This window comes from Passer montanus, unplaced genomic scaffold, assembly GCF_014805655.1.
Source record: "Passer montanus isolate IOZ18808 unplaced genomic scaffold, ASM1480565v1 scaffold7, whole genome shotgun sequence".
NCBI classification, from domain to species: Eukaryota; Metazoa; Chordata; class Aves; order Passeriformes; family Passeridae; genus Passer; species Passer montanus.
In genome coordinates this window covers 12,428,225-12,443,118 of record NW_024372147.1, presented here as the reverse complement: position 1 = coordinate 12,443,118, position 14,894 = coordinate 12,428,225, and the positions used below count along the sequence as shown (strand labels likewise).

At 36.9% G+C, this 14,894-nt stretch overlaps 1 protein-coding gene and 1 long non-coding RNA gene across 4 annotated transcripts in view; one reads left to right on the top strand and one right to left on the bottom strand.

Moving 5' to 3' along the window:
• LOC120511961 overlaps positions 1 to 14,894 on the bottom strand; it is a 50,393-nt gene that overhangs the window by 20,850 nt on the left and 14,649 nt on the right. The window lies entirely within an intron of this gene.
• The window catches only part of JAK2 (Janus kinase 2), an 84,585-nt gene continuing 69,731 nt past the window's right edge, over positions 41 to 14,894 (top strand). For all 3 annotated transcript variants that reach the window (XM_039729703.1, XM_039729699.1, XM_039729700.1), the window contains exons 1-2: positions 41 to 298; positions 479 to 530. The gene's annotated coding sequence lies outside the window, so the exon portion shown is untranslated. The remainder of the gene's footprint in view (positions 299 to 478; positions 531 to 14,894) is intronic.

The following is a 14,894-nucleotide window of genomic DNA, read 5'->3' as shown; positions in this document are numbered from 1 at the left end:
GGCTCACCCCGGCGGGCGGGGGCGGGCGGGCGCTCGGGGGGCGGGAGAGCCGGTCCGGCGGGCGCTGTGAGCGGGGCACCGCGCTGGCTTCCTCCCCCTCCGTAAACAGGGCTCCCGGGGGGCGGGCCGGGGCCGACCTGGGCGGCGGGGAAGTGTGGCTGCCGCGCCTCTTCGGTGGAGGTGCTGTGTGTTGCGGGAGAACTTCCTCGCCAGTACTTATTTGTGCCGTTAAAAAAAAAAATCTCTTCGCAGAAGGAGGGCAAACAGTCGCGAAAAACCGCATTTGTGGTTTTTCTCTGTAAGTCTCTGTTGAATTTGCTTGTGCGTGGGGAAGTGTTCCGTTAGGTGTGGGTTGTGAATTAATAGATTTGATTAATTTTCAGACGATAATTTTTCTTTTAAGAAAATAATTTCAGAAAAAACTTCCTCAGTTTTTTTTTTTCTTTTTTCTTTTTCTTTTTCTTTTTTTTTCAATTAGAACCTTATTGTGGCATTGTCTTCAAATCTCTCACTTCTGCAGTCGGTGACAGGTAAGAAAATAACACCTTCCTTTGGTTATCCATAAATTGTTTTATGCTGAGAATTGTTGACTGTATTCCTTTTGGTTGTTGCACAGAAGGAAACTTAATTGGGAAGATTATAATGGTTATTAACAGTTTTGAGGGTAATTTTGCACTTGAGTAAATTTGTAAAGCAAACTGTAAATTTGCTTTGTGATCAGTGTTTCTGACATCTTTGCTCTGTTAAGCTTACCAATTTATTATCTACTTCATTTGTTCTATTGCTAGTTAAATGTAACTAGGTGAGAGAGAAGTGTTTCTTAAGTTTCTATTTTATGGAAAATCAGTATTGACAGAAGACTATAGAGAGATGTGCACACTTAAAGGTATTTTGGATATGGATTAACTTTCTTTTCCTTCCTTGCATCTCAGTCTTCTTCATAACTGATATAGTGCTAATACTGTAGTGATGTTCTTTGGACATGCTCCTTTTTCTTTCCTTTTTAGGGTTTGTGGCAGTAATTTGAGGATTCAGTAGGAATACAGTAACCACTACTGTGTTCTGCTTGATGAGAATGCATCCAGAGTGACTTACATGGTGTAAGTCTAGACTCTTGAATTAAACAATTCCAGTATTATTGCATAAAATAGCAGGGATTTTAAGCTGTGGTGGACTTTCCAGAGAAGCCTGAATTTGACCTATTCACAGATTTTCATTTTTTGTAAGCGCCAATGACAGAAGGGGAAGGAGTATTTTCTGCTGGAAGGGGAAGTTGTAATGAGCAAGAAGTACATGGAATGCATAAAATAGTCCAACATCCTTGTTGGTTGAATCAGACTGACTGGAACTGCAGAATGGAAAATGAAAGGAGGTTGCTACTGCTTTTTACTTGTAGCTGTTCAAAGTGATAATTAGGCTAATACCAAGTTGAAATCTGTAGAACAACCATTTCCAAACTCTGTGGAGGTAGTGTTATGCATGACCACAGAATAGTACTGAAGTGAGTGTTAGTGCCATGTTGTACTAGCAGTGGCATCATCTCTCTGAAGTTAGGAGAAAAGCAATTGCTGAATGATGTTGTTGCTTTGCCATTGGTCTCCTTTTATTTCAGCTTTGGGGCATTTTTACAGTATGACCTTATGTAAACAAAAGCTAAGTGACGATGTTTGCAGTTACAAGAAATCACCTGAGATCCCATCTGAAAGAGCCTTAAGAGGGTAATAAACAAAATTCAGAAATGTAGTAATACAAAACAGAGACAGTAATTAAATGATGTTCATTATGAATAGAAGAGTATCAAAAGTTACAAAACTTGTGATTAAAAAGCAGTTAACAGAATTGACCATGCAATAATAAAACAAGTATTTGTTCTAAAAAAAAACAAAACCAAAGAAACCCCCCCAAAAAAAACAACTGGAAGAAGGTAACCAAAATCTGGTGCCTTTTTTTTAGAAAAGTAACTGGAACTTTAAGTAGGAGGTTGAATGAGATGACCTCGTGCAGTGCCTTTCAACTCAAATTATCCTATCCTAGTGCTCCTCTTCTGTTACAGGCTAGCATTTTTGCTGTAACACACCTGCTACTTTTTACCTAGGTTTGCATGCAAATGTTATCGCTGTCATTAGGCAAGTACACAGTTACATTTTTTCATTTGACTTAACAGAGCTACTGTTTCAAAACCTCTGACCCTGGCTGTGCACTGATTTTGGTGGGTTCTTTATGTATTCATGTGTCCCATGGGGTTCTCAGCATGAGGCCAGTAATGACTAATATGAGTAATACTAGCATGATCTGAGTCAACGTTTGAGCTCATGCTTACGTTTGTATTTCTTTAACTTGTTTCAGTTACAATTTCTTTATCAAAAGCTGAATGAGGAGTTTTCTTGAATTTCTGAATATGAGATTTTAAAAATTATTCTGTAAGATAGATCTGTCTTCATGCAGACGTGAAAAACTGTACAAAAAATGTGAATATACAAAGAAACTTCTTTGTGGTAGTTCTGCTGAAGGAACAGTAATCCAGTTTTATTTGCTGCATACAAATAGATGCTTTCTGCTGCATACTATGTTCATCTAGAGAGTAGATTGTCTCACTTAAATTGGTTGTGAGCATCAGTACAGTGACAGCTACAAGGTACAAGTGTAAGGTAGGTTGTTACTGTCAGTTGCAGCCTGTAAGATGCTCAAAGAAAAAGGGTGATGCCTCACTCAAATCTCAAACTCTGTGGGTTATGCAGTACTGGATACAGAGAGGTCTGGTTCACGTGGACAATGATAACCCCCATCTGTTATGTAGAATGACTTGCCTAGAAGGCAATTGTCCATCTAATTTTGGTTATGTAGTTGCTGTTTCATGCAGTCAAAGCTGAATCTTTAAATCTGATTTGTAGAAAAAAACCTGTCCAATCTGGTGCAAGCACCTATTGATTTAAAATCAATAGAAACATTGTCTGTTTCTGAGGTGAGTTGTCTCTGCATCTGTCTTTGACAATGACTTCCACAATAGCATTACATGGTTCCTTTTGTTGTTAGTAGATTGCTTTTCATCATGGTTGCACATTTCCTCATATTAGGAATGAAGTCATTAACTCTTGCTGTTTAGATTTTCTGCCTTCTTGGTTTTCTTCTGGTTTTGTGTGGTGCTTTTTCTGCAGGCGTGGGGGAAGGAGGGTATATTTGTGTATTTTCTTTTTTCATAGAGTCGTATTTGTTCATAGCTCATACAAATCTATGAACTAATTCTGTTTTTCTGGTTTTTTTGCAATGTCGCAAAAGACAATATTCCAGGTGAATCGAGAATGTTTTCAATACCTTTTCTCTTTTCATCAGAACACTTTTTCTTGTCTAGTGTATGTCTCTATTAAAATAGAGATTCTGCTGAGCTGCACATCCTGTGAGTGGTTGTTTTGTTTATCTGCTTACATTTGGCTTAAAATTTGATGTCACGTGGGAATAACTGCAAGTTATTCTTTCAGGGTTTAATTATGTTATGTTTGTTGACATCAGATATTATCTGTCTTCTGTTTTTTTTTTCTTGGCTAGCTCTCAGTTTTGATCCTGCTCAAGTCTCATGTAAGCCGGTTATCACCAAAGTTGTTTTTAGGCTAAGACTTTGAAAGTGCTTATATGCTTGCATAAATATATATGGTGTGGTATTTCTTGCTCTGCATGCAGCCCCATATGGGGTCTTTTCTGATGTTTACCCGAGTTCTTAATCTATGTGTTGTTCGTGGTGTAAGGGTTTTTATTGACAGCTCAGTGGAGATGATTTAGCTGGTATTACCTTTATCATTCTGCTTGTGTGCCTGAGCAAGAAAGTCTTTTACAGATGTTTTAAGTAAGTGGATTTATTATACATGTTCAAAGTATTATGATTAAAGTTATTAGCATGTACAATTAAAACTTTAAAAGTGCTTATTTATGTGATTTCATGGGTCTCAAGGATTTATTTTTTGTAGTATTTAGTGAGAGTAACTATCAAATCAATTTAAATCAGTTTTTTAAACCTTTTTTTGCACAGTCTATATCATCGTGCTCACCAGAAACAATGCAAGACTTTTGAGGGTTTTTTTGGTGGGCAGATAATATCTTAGAGGAATAGTGTTTGTGTACAGGCCTAGTATGCTTTAAATTAGTATTTTCCATCTCTGATATCTGTTAGTCTTGTTTGACTACAAGGATTTCATAGTCATGACAAAAATGTTCATCACTATTCTGTATGTCATAATACTGGCTATGGTTTGGCTTTCTAGTACTGTCAGATATTTCAAAAGTATGAAACCTTTGCCATGTAAATGTCCAGTGTTGATACATAACATACAGTTCATTTGATGCCTGAACTTATCAAACAGTTTTTAAAGGCCTCAGTTATTCAAGTCTATTTAGATTGGGAGGCCTTTTAATTTCAGCATGAAATTATGGGATTACTTGCATGGATTCAGATATGGAGGTATGGTTGCAGGTGGTGTTTCAGTTATGTATTAGGTAAAATTTGACTGGGAGACTAAGGCAAGACCATTTGAGGACAAAGACAATTGGGAAACAAATATTAATTCCTAATGAAAGAGGGGTTTATAAACCATAGAGAGAGAATTATAAATCATGAAGTCACAAAGATCTAAGAATAAGGTGGAGTTGTAGTTTCATGATGTGTATTAACTGTTCTCTTAACCTGTCTTTGTTCTCAAGACTTTTCTTAGCCTCTCACAAACACTGGAATTTGCTGCTCCCTCGGTTGTGTAAACACAACAGCTTTTGGTAGGGCTGTGCTGTAAACTGTATCACAAGTGACCTAAGTTAATTGACTTTTTTGTCTCATTGGGAGCAAGTGGCAAGAGGAAAAGGGAATGGACAGGATAACTTCTTAAGCTGGCTTGCAGTGTCAGAGAAAATGTTGTGTAATGCCATCCTGGATAACCCCAAAGATGGACTGAGCTACAAAAGAAATGTTGGGTTCCCAGTGGAACTGGAGGGCACTGGATTGCACAAGACCCAGATCCTCAGCTGTGGGCAGTAAAGCTTGTGTCAATCCAACAGCTGGCTCCCAAAAGACAGACTTTGGAACTACTCTAACAACTGTGTAAATAGGTGCACGGTTATCTTTTAATTGCCGCATACCTGGGTCTTCATAAACATTTGTAACTATGCTCTCTGTCAGGGAGCTTGTGAAAATGCACTTCTGGCTGCTTTTCTCCTAACTAGGAGAAATCACCTTTCTTCAGTTAAAGGTGATTTCAAGGTAGTTGGCTTACATTAGGGCATTCTGTTTCTATGTATCTTCTCTTCCCTAAAATTGGAGACTAGCCCACTAAAACCATATTTTGGACATTGCAAGGATGGACATGTACTGAATTTCAGTGAGTATTTCATAAGCATGCTTGCAGAAGCTGGGGATAAGCATGTTAGAATGAAGTTTGTGATAGCAAGAGTGCAAAACTTATTAAAACATATAGGCACTGTGCAAAGTGGATGTGAAAAAGAACCGGAGTCTTCACTTTTCATTGTTATGCATTGGCAGACCTAAAAGCAGTGTGATGAAATAGGTGTACATCAAAGTGGAGAATAAATAAACTACAGGATTTATTTGGCTGAGGTTTAATTAGATTACCCCAGTATCACCCAGGAACAAACGAATTTGAAGCTATGTTTGCAATATAGTTGCATTTGTGATTGTAATGCACATAGATGTACCTGAACTTGTTAATATTTCAGCAGTTGGAAGCTACAGCAGCTTAAACCATACAGAATACTTAAAGTTTCACATGGTCTTTGCTACCCAAGCTGGTGCACATGCATTAGCAGTGTTTAGAAGGACATCTTTAGACTGCAGCACCCTTAAGCCATGCCATAGTTTTCTTGGGCTTTGGTATTTTTTCCAGGTTTCTTTCCAAAGAGCTCTGCCACTTGCTGAGATTGCTATCTTATTGTCCTGATTTCAGCCATGACAGAGTTACTTTTTCTGCAATAGCTGTGGAGGGGTGGAGCCTGGACCCATGTGGCGGTGTCTAGGTTGTTCTATACCATGCACTTCATCCTGTTGGAAGTAGGGTGATCTCACTTCTGGAAAGAAGGGTGTGGCATCAGATCCAGAAGTGTGGTGGGAAGAGGGAACCTGGGGCCTGTGGGGAGAGTTTTGCATGTAAATCACCCTCTTTTGTACACTTTTGTTATTAATACTGTTGCTATTACTGTCCATTTTCTTATCTCATTGCTGTTTCCAGTAAATTGTTCTTATATCAGCTTACATCTTGCATCTCTGCCTTTTGTTTTTTTTTCACTGGAGTGGGGACATGGAGGGAGCAGCCAGGGATTCTTTTTAGTGGGAGTACCAAATTGGGAATACCATTCCTAAATCATGACACTTATCAATAATTCTGCCAGTGAACCCACAAAACTGAATTTTAAATTCACTTTGGAATGCAAAAATGTTTTTACTCTGTTTTTTGAGAAAGATTATAGTATTTGTCAATTCTTATAGTGATTTGGTGAGTTTTGACCCATAAGTTTTTCAAACTTGTAAAAATTTTTGGGTAGGTTGATAATACATGATGTCTCTTCTTGTAGTTTGTTATGCTGTGATGTGGTTGTGCAGTTGTTATGACTATGCAGGGTGGTGGAATAATATTTTTTAGTCAGACTTTTTAGAAGGATATTTGAAGTTGGTCATGACTTGATATTACAGCACATTAACTGTATGCCATAAAATGCTAGAAAGCATTGACGTCTGGTTTCTTATCCTTGCAATAGTCTTGTGGACTGCTCAACCAAATTCTATGAAAGTACTTTGAGCAGCTTTATATTTAGATTTTTTGAATCCATTTCTGCAAATACAGAAAAAGCATTAGTTTTGAACAGCATGTAGGGCACTTGGTGCTTTGTGCTAGTGTGTCATACTACTTTGCTCCCTCTCTGACATCTGTAGTGTGTCTTGGGTAAAAAACTCAGCATTATTTTGAGCTGATGCAACATGGCTTAAGTGTTTCTAAGTGAGAATGCCTAAAGGAAAGTCACCTTTAGTGCCCTTTATTGTGCAGTTAATGCATTAAATATCTGTGGAGCCAGGAAAAGTGATGGTCCCTTTTCATGCTCAGAGGACATGCAGAATGAAAACAAGAGCCTATCATCCCTGGTTTTCAGTGGACAAGCAGCAAATAGATATGAAAAGGATTTATTTAAATTATTGTTTGTTTTCAAGAAAACCGTTTGAAGGTTATAGTTACAATTCTGCTAAAACCTAAATTTAGTTAAATGTTGTAACTTTTAGTTAAAGACAGATATTGTACGTATAGAACCACAGAGTAATTTAGTGAAGTGGGACCTCAGCTGGTTTCTCTTTCAAAGTTCTGCATAAAGCAGGGTAAGTAAGGAGGTCATAACAGGTATGAAAGCCGTATCCAGGATGGTCATAAAAATCTCCAAGGATGGAGATAACACATCGACCACTGGGCCATCATCTGGATGTCAAACCTTCTCTTTATATTGTCCCTTTATATTTTGTGTTTCAATTTGCTCCTGTTGTCTCTTGTCCTGTGGATGGAGGACAAGAGCTTAGCTCCATCTTCTGAATAACTTCCATGTTGGTACTGAGGACTGCTGTTAGGCTCCCCCAGTCGCATCCAAGTGGAATAGACCCTGCTTCCTAGCCTGTCCTCACAGGGTCTGTTCTACAGCCTCCAACGGTGTTGGTGGCCTCTGCTGTAAACTTGTTCCTGTTTGCCAGTGGTTTTTTTCTATGTTAGAGCCTTAGAATAGGAACTAGATTCAGAATTTTAAATTCAGCTAAGATCTGAATATTGGCAGATTTCTAAATAAAGGCCAGGACAGTAGGTGGCCAGAGACTTTCCAGCAACCAAACTGGAAATATATTCTTCCCCCAGTTTGAGTAAAAATAACCATAGGATGATGAATGATGAGTGGTTGAAATCCTTGAAGGGTACTGTGACCAGAAACAAGCTGTTCAGTTCATGTAATTCACTTTCATTCTTTATTAAACTGCATAGTTTGAAAAATGTAATACTTTTTGATAAATTTATTTGGTTATATAACTTTTCTTTATAAGTATTGTATTTAATAATGTCAACTGTAGTTTTTTTGACAGTTTCCTATGTTTTTGTCACATTTCAGTTTTAGAACTGCAGTGTGCCAACAGTAAGTTAAAAATTACTGTAGTTGAAAACTGTAGCCAATGTGCTTTCTGGTATAATTTAATTAATTAAAATTCAAAGTCTAGATTGAACTCATTAAATTCTATCTTTTCTTACATAAATATGCACCATAATGTGTCTTGTTTAATTAAAAACATTAGTGCAGAGAACTATTTGGCTCCTTGAGTGATTAAACACGTGGAACAACAGTTTAAAAAGTAAACGTGCTACATGAATGGTTTATATTAAGTGTTTTCTTTAATTTCAGTCATAACTTAAAGAAGACGTTTTTAATTTGAATAAATAAATTTGGCCATTAGATTGCTGAGTACTTAATTATACATGAAATGAATAGAACACGTGTTTATATTTGGGAGTTTGTGGGGTTTTGATGTTTTTGTTTTGTTTGGGGGATTTTTTGTTTTGTTTTGTGTTTTTTTGTTGTATGTTTGGGTGTTTTTTTATTTTGTTTGGTTTTTATTTGTTTGTGTTTGTTTTCTTTCAATTTTCTCTTTGAGTCTTTAGGAATCATGCACTGTTAAGCTAGCTGGAACTTTTGGAGTGTTACAGTCTTTTGTTTTTGTTAAGTCATTAAACTTCAACCTGTTGAGACCAATGCGTTCTGTTTTGCTGGAACAAATGTCTTCTAGAACTGGTTACAAGGGTGTGCCAGTGCAGTTTGGTTCTTTCATCAAACTGCATTCCTGAGTGCAAGTTTACAAGTCGAGTTTTAATATTTGCCTTTCCTAACAGTTTCTCTGTGATCTCATTGCATACAAATAATGTTAATTGTGGAAGTCAGGTTTCTTCCCTTATGATCGTGGATCAGTGTGCCATTTTTTTGCCTCATTTAATCACCTTTAAATTTGTTTAATAAGAACTTGTACTAGTGATATTTTTTGTGCTTAAAATTCTTCCATTTCTTACTAAGGTTTGTTCTTGTACCTGAGGAGCTAAGTATATATGTAATGTTAGAGTACTTGCCTTGTTTCCACTTATTTTTGGTTTCTATTGCTTTTTAAAGTTCATGTTCCTGACTCCTTTCTTATTATAATGACTTAAATTATTAGGCTGCTTTTTTGATTATGAAATATTAAGGAGAAAGAAGAAATTTTAAGAAACCTGTTTTTTAAGAAAAATAACATCTTAATTACTTCCCCTGCTAGGCAGAGGTATATGTTCAGAGGCAGTAAACGTGCAGGAATTATCACTATGTTATTGTTGGTTGAAATAATACTTTGCTTACTTCTGGTTAAGAAGAAAATTTAATTTCTCATCTAACAGTTAGTTCTTTATAATACATCACAGTGATTCTAGAATACTTACCTGTTGTCTTATCTAGACATAATTATCAGTTACTCACTGAGTCTTAGAGGAAGAAACTGAGCAAAAAAAACAGCTGCAAATCCCTTTGCTGTCAGGGAATTAAGGTGGTAAATCATCGTCACTGATGATGTTTACAGGAGAAAAAAGATAAACTACGGGAAAAAAGTATTAAAGCATTCATAGCAAAAACATACAAGATGCAGCAACAAGGTTAAATGGGCGTGTGGACTCATTTGGTAAGCTTACACAGCAAGTGGTAGGAAAAAAATGTTTGTTTAAATTGTTAATTTGAACTTTCTAATATGAATGATACTGCACCACACACAAGATAACTATTTTGAACTTGAAAATAAAAGATGCTCATAGTCAAAGACGCTGGGATATAATATATTATATGGAGAGCATGAGGTGAATTTACAGGCAGAAGCGGGAACTCAATAGGATTCTGGAAATAATATGGGTTTAAAGTCAGGAGAGAGCAAGAATGTAAACGGCTTTGTCTCATCATCCTTCCAGATGCCTCTCTGTTCATTACCTTCTTACTATCTCTATTCTTTTTCAGAACTTTTCTCTCATGTTCCGCCATATCTCTCCCGCTGAGGCTTTGTTGCTTTCTTGCATTTCTTCCTCTGGTCCCGTTAATAAAACAGCCATTAGCTGTTCTGCTCTGAATCAAGTAGGTTTTAAGATTGCTTTCTGATCTTGACAGTAGTCAGTCAGTCTGACCTACTTGGAATCAAACTTCATGGCCCACATCTAGCCAAGTATTTTGTCTTTCAGTTTACATTGCTGAAGCAGCCTTTGTCTTCCTGGATCTCTTGTCCTCAGATTTACTATAGCTGACTCCCCAATCAAGTTTTGAGTGCCTCTGGAGAGAAAATGGGAAGAAAATAAGATAACCAAAAAGCACTTTACAGCACATTAAATATTATTAGATTTGCAAGCTGGGCTAAGCTATATTATCTTTTTGGGGTTGGAGAACTGATTTTCAGTTGGAGGAGAACTATTGCTGGTTTTGAAGAAGAAATTAGTTTTGATTGGTTAGTAGAAAAAGCAATTTTCTCGTGAAAAACAGATTGTGAAAAGGCTCAGTTCTATTAGCCTCAGTGGGTGAGGGTGTGGTATTTTGATTAGAATTTTTTTTTGATGTGTAAGGAAGGAGAAGTATTGGTATTTTGTCTGGAAGGAAAACAAAAACTAGCAGGTTGCTTGGTAGGAGATGAGAACTGATGTTTAGTTTGAATACAAGGATAATGGTAGGAAGTCAAAATGTATTACAAATGAGGGAAAGAAAATACAGATGACAGGTAATTAAGAAGGTGCAAGAAACCCTGAAATTAGTTCAGTTGGTTAGAGCATGAGGCTAGTATTGCTGAGCTTGTGGGTTCAATCCCCACACAGGCCAAATGCCCTTAAGACTTGGGTTCAGTGACCCCTGTGGGTCCTTTCCAGCTTGGAGTATTTAGCGATTCTTAAAGTTACAAGTGTACTTGCTTCTTTGTCTGTGAAGTGTCACAAAAGTGAACTGAATGTTCTGTGAAGGTGTGGGTAGATGAGTGGTTCTGTATGGAAATAGAGATGGGTGCAAATCCTTGTATGTCAACTTTAACTGTTACAGTACATGTTTAATTATTCCAGCAGTAGTAACTGTTGGAAAGTACTGTGTAATGTCAAATTTCAGTGAGGCTGCTGTGTTGACAGTGGAGAGGGCCTTTATGATAAGACTGGAAATGCTGTTTTATAACCTCAGTATAGACAATTGATCTAGGAAAAGACTGATCATCTGGTAGTGTTTGAAGCAGGCATTCATGCTATCTTCAAGTGTTTTGCTCAGTTTTGATTCCCCATGGTTGAGGGTCAGACACTCTGGCTGTATGTGGCATTAAAGATTTCACAGTTTAAACTAAAGTTTTCTCTGAACTAGTGACCATTTCTCCAGAAAATACTGTATCTTACATGTGTGTGCAAACATTCCTGACTACTTTTTCACCAATACCTTTAGTTTCTTGGCAGGGGAATAAACAGAAATATGTATTTAATTCTAAAATTCTCAATATCTAGAACTCTAACATCATCCTTTCATTTTTTAGGCCGTGTGATGGATTAAAGTAACAGCTTAATAAGCCTTTTATTTATGACAACTCCATCTACTGACACAGATCATGTACAGGATTGGTTTTGCAATTACAGTTTGTGATCTCTCATTTCCTGTTTGTTCTTACATACTTTTATTTTAATGTTTTGTTTTATCTGTGTAATGGATGAGGCCCTTTTGAAGTCTTAATTAAAATACTGGATCACAGTACTTATTCACTGGGTGAATTGCTACACAATATAACTGTTACTGGAACAATGACATACTCATAAGTACAGTGCTGTAAATACACTGTTTACTGTAAAATGTTATACAATTCTGTTGTTTATATGAGAGGGAGTCTTTAATAGGGTATCATTGCATATGTACGTAACATTAGTCATTCTGTATTTTAAATTATGATGTGCTTCTATGTCATACAATATTGACATCACTTCTAGGTAATTGTTAGAATTTCATATGCTTTCCAAATGTGATAGAACATTTTAAATGTGTATGGCTAATGCTACTGTTTCTGCTAGTTTCAAAATATTTGAAAAGTACTCTTGGTGTTCAGCAAGTAGATAATCAAAATGCTACTGTTGGACTAGTTCACGCAAAGTCTGGCTTTAGCAAATCTCATTATATGATTACAGCCATACTTAAAGTGTTAAATTGTGTGTACAAGTAATGAAAGAAATGGCAGGTCAGCTGTGGATTACACAGACTATTGTGGGAGTGTCAGTTTGGTAATTTGTGTGTCTTTTCATTTTTGTCCTTGTAACCTGAAAATCCTGGTTGACTTAAGAACATCATGTTTACTCTCAAGACTAGTATGTAACTAAACCATTTATTTGGAACAGATGCATGATATGTAGACTCAATACCAGCAACACATCATCTGACATATGCAATGGTATGTTTCTTTCACATAAAAAACCAGAAGACGAAAAAAATCCCCTTATGTAATTTGTAGCTCACTAATAGTGCTGGAATTTATGAAATTAGTAATCTAAACTTCATCACAGGCAGAAATGAAGTAATTTGCAGCACAGAAGTAAGAAAAAATTGGCAGTCTTTGTGGCAATACTACCTCTTGTGATTACATGAAAATGACTTTTCTAGAACCTTTTCCTAGATATTCTAGGGTTTATATAAATTTTTAACTTGTTTCCCCATTAGAAGACACTCTTTGAGTGTTGCCTGTTCACACATAATCGATAATTTCTACTTGCAATGGATTATTTAAAATTACCGACTTGAGAGCCGTTACACAAGAAGACATGGAAGATTATCAACTCTGAAAGCAACTTGTATGCTCTTGAGTGATAAAGAAATGAAATACTGGGGAGAGCTGGCTCTGTTGTCTTCTACCAAAAGGAAAAAAAACCCCAAACCTCTCAAAGGGGCAGAACCAGTTCCTTTGAGGAGTCCAGCTGCTAAGAAAGGAAGGAGGAAATAGGAAATGGGGATTGTCCTGAATAAATAAAGGAAAAGGAACTTAAAGTGGGGAACTTCTACAGAATACAGAATAGAACAGGGATATAAAGTGGAAAGAAGAAAAGTGGGGTTTTTTTTCTCTTCCTTTTTGCCCTTCTGTCTTTTTCAGGACAGGGAGAGGATTATGATGTATAAAAGGGAAGGGAAGAGCAAAACCCCAAAAAAAATGGAAGGGAATGTGGCTGCCAGCATAATTATAGTTCTACTGGGCTAAATGCTGAGATTGAGAAGTATTTAGAGGTTTTGCAGGACCAGTATAAGCAATGTATTTGCATTTGTGTGGTAAGGGGAAAAATATGTAACCGCTTGCCCAAGTCAAGCTACTGCATTGGAAAAGCTTGTGAAGCGAAGGGCCTGTAAGGCAGCCCTCAGTAGCTGAACAAAGGCAGTACAGAAAAGACTGATTAGAGAGCAACTATAGCTCTAGTAAGGCAGTTGGACTGTGTATGGGACTGCTTTGATTTGCAAAAGGAATAAGATTCAAAGATATTTCTGGTTTGGTCAAAGTGAAAAACACCCTTGTTGCAATAAACATGTCCATTCACCAGGATGTGAGCTCTGGTTCACGAAGCCTTTGGCTGCCTAGCTGGTACCTCCTGTATATTATTGAATTGGCAAAAGTTTCCTATCCAATCTATTGGTTAGTCACAAACACACAGAAGCAGAGTGAAAAGGAAGACAACCATACAAGTGTTTCTGTGTTTGTTTGGTTATAGAGTAGAATTGCTAATAGGGTGAGGTAGACAGCATTAATAGGAAGGGGTTTGGCAAGGCTGAGATGAGACGGTATGTGGAAGCTTGCTGTCACTCTTACCAGCACCTCCTACAAACAGGAGGATTGAGGCCCCTGAGCAGAAAACACTGAGGTGAGAGGGGGAGAAGTTTCTTCCATGTTAAAGGCCAAGCAGGCACATTCTTGAAGGGCTCCATGAGATAGGGTTTTCAGTGCGGCAGTCATCCTCTTTTGACTGAGTTAAAGGACAACTGAATTAATTGGAGTTGAGTACCGTAGGTGGAGAATGCCAGAATGCCATAGGTTTTTATTTGTCACTGTTTTATTTCTAGTATTTCTGCTGCAGTGAGAACGGGTGGGACAACATCATTATGCCTAGTTACTCAGTATTGTTACAGTACTTGAAGTAATTTGAAGAAATACTGTTCCAGAGGTACAACATATAGGTGGCTTTCATCAAAGAAAGGAGTCTATTATTTGATTGCATTCACTATAAAATAAGGTTCCTAAAATACTAATAATGGAAGAATAGTCATAACTGGAAATGTGCTTACAGCCATTGAAGTGGGTTTTAAGGAAATGTTTTGAAGTGCTTTTAAAGAGGATCTGCTTCTGGATCACTATTTTTTTTTGTTTCTCTGTATTTAAAAATAACCAGACACCTATCAGACACCTATATGCGAAAGATTCAGTATTATCACTAGACACCTGGTTTCTTATCTTTTGGGATTCAAGTTGAAATTACATTAGATTAATATGCATAAAGCAAGTCAGTAACGAAGCATGTAAGCATGTTAGACTCCATAATCTTTACTGAGCTGCAACTTCTCTAATTTGAGGGGTTTTTTTTTTGTTTGTTTTTTTTTTTTTTTTTTTTTTTTTTTGTTTTTTTTTTGGTTTTTTTTTGGTTTTTTTTTTTTTCGTATTTTGCTTTTTTTTTTTTTTTTTGTATGAGGATTCAATTACTGTTTCTCTTCTTGGGTTCTCATTCAAAGCCTTGTGAAATCAGCAACCTATATTTGAATTCATTTGAATTAAACCATTTGTATTTTGAGGTATGTGGGCCTAATACAAATTTGAGTAATATGTGACTCGGGTAGTTGCTTAATAAATCAAA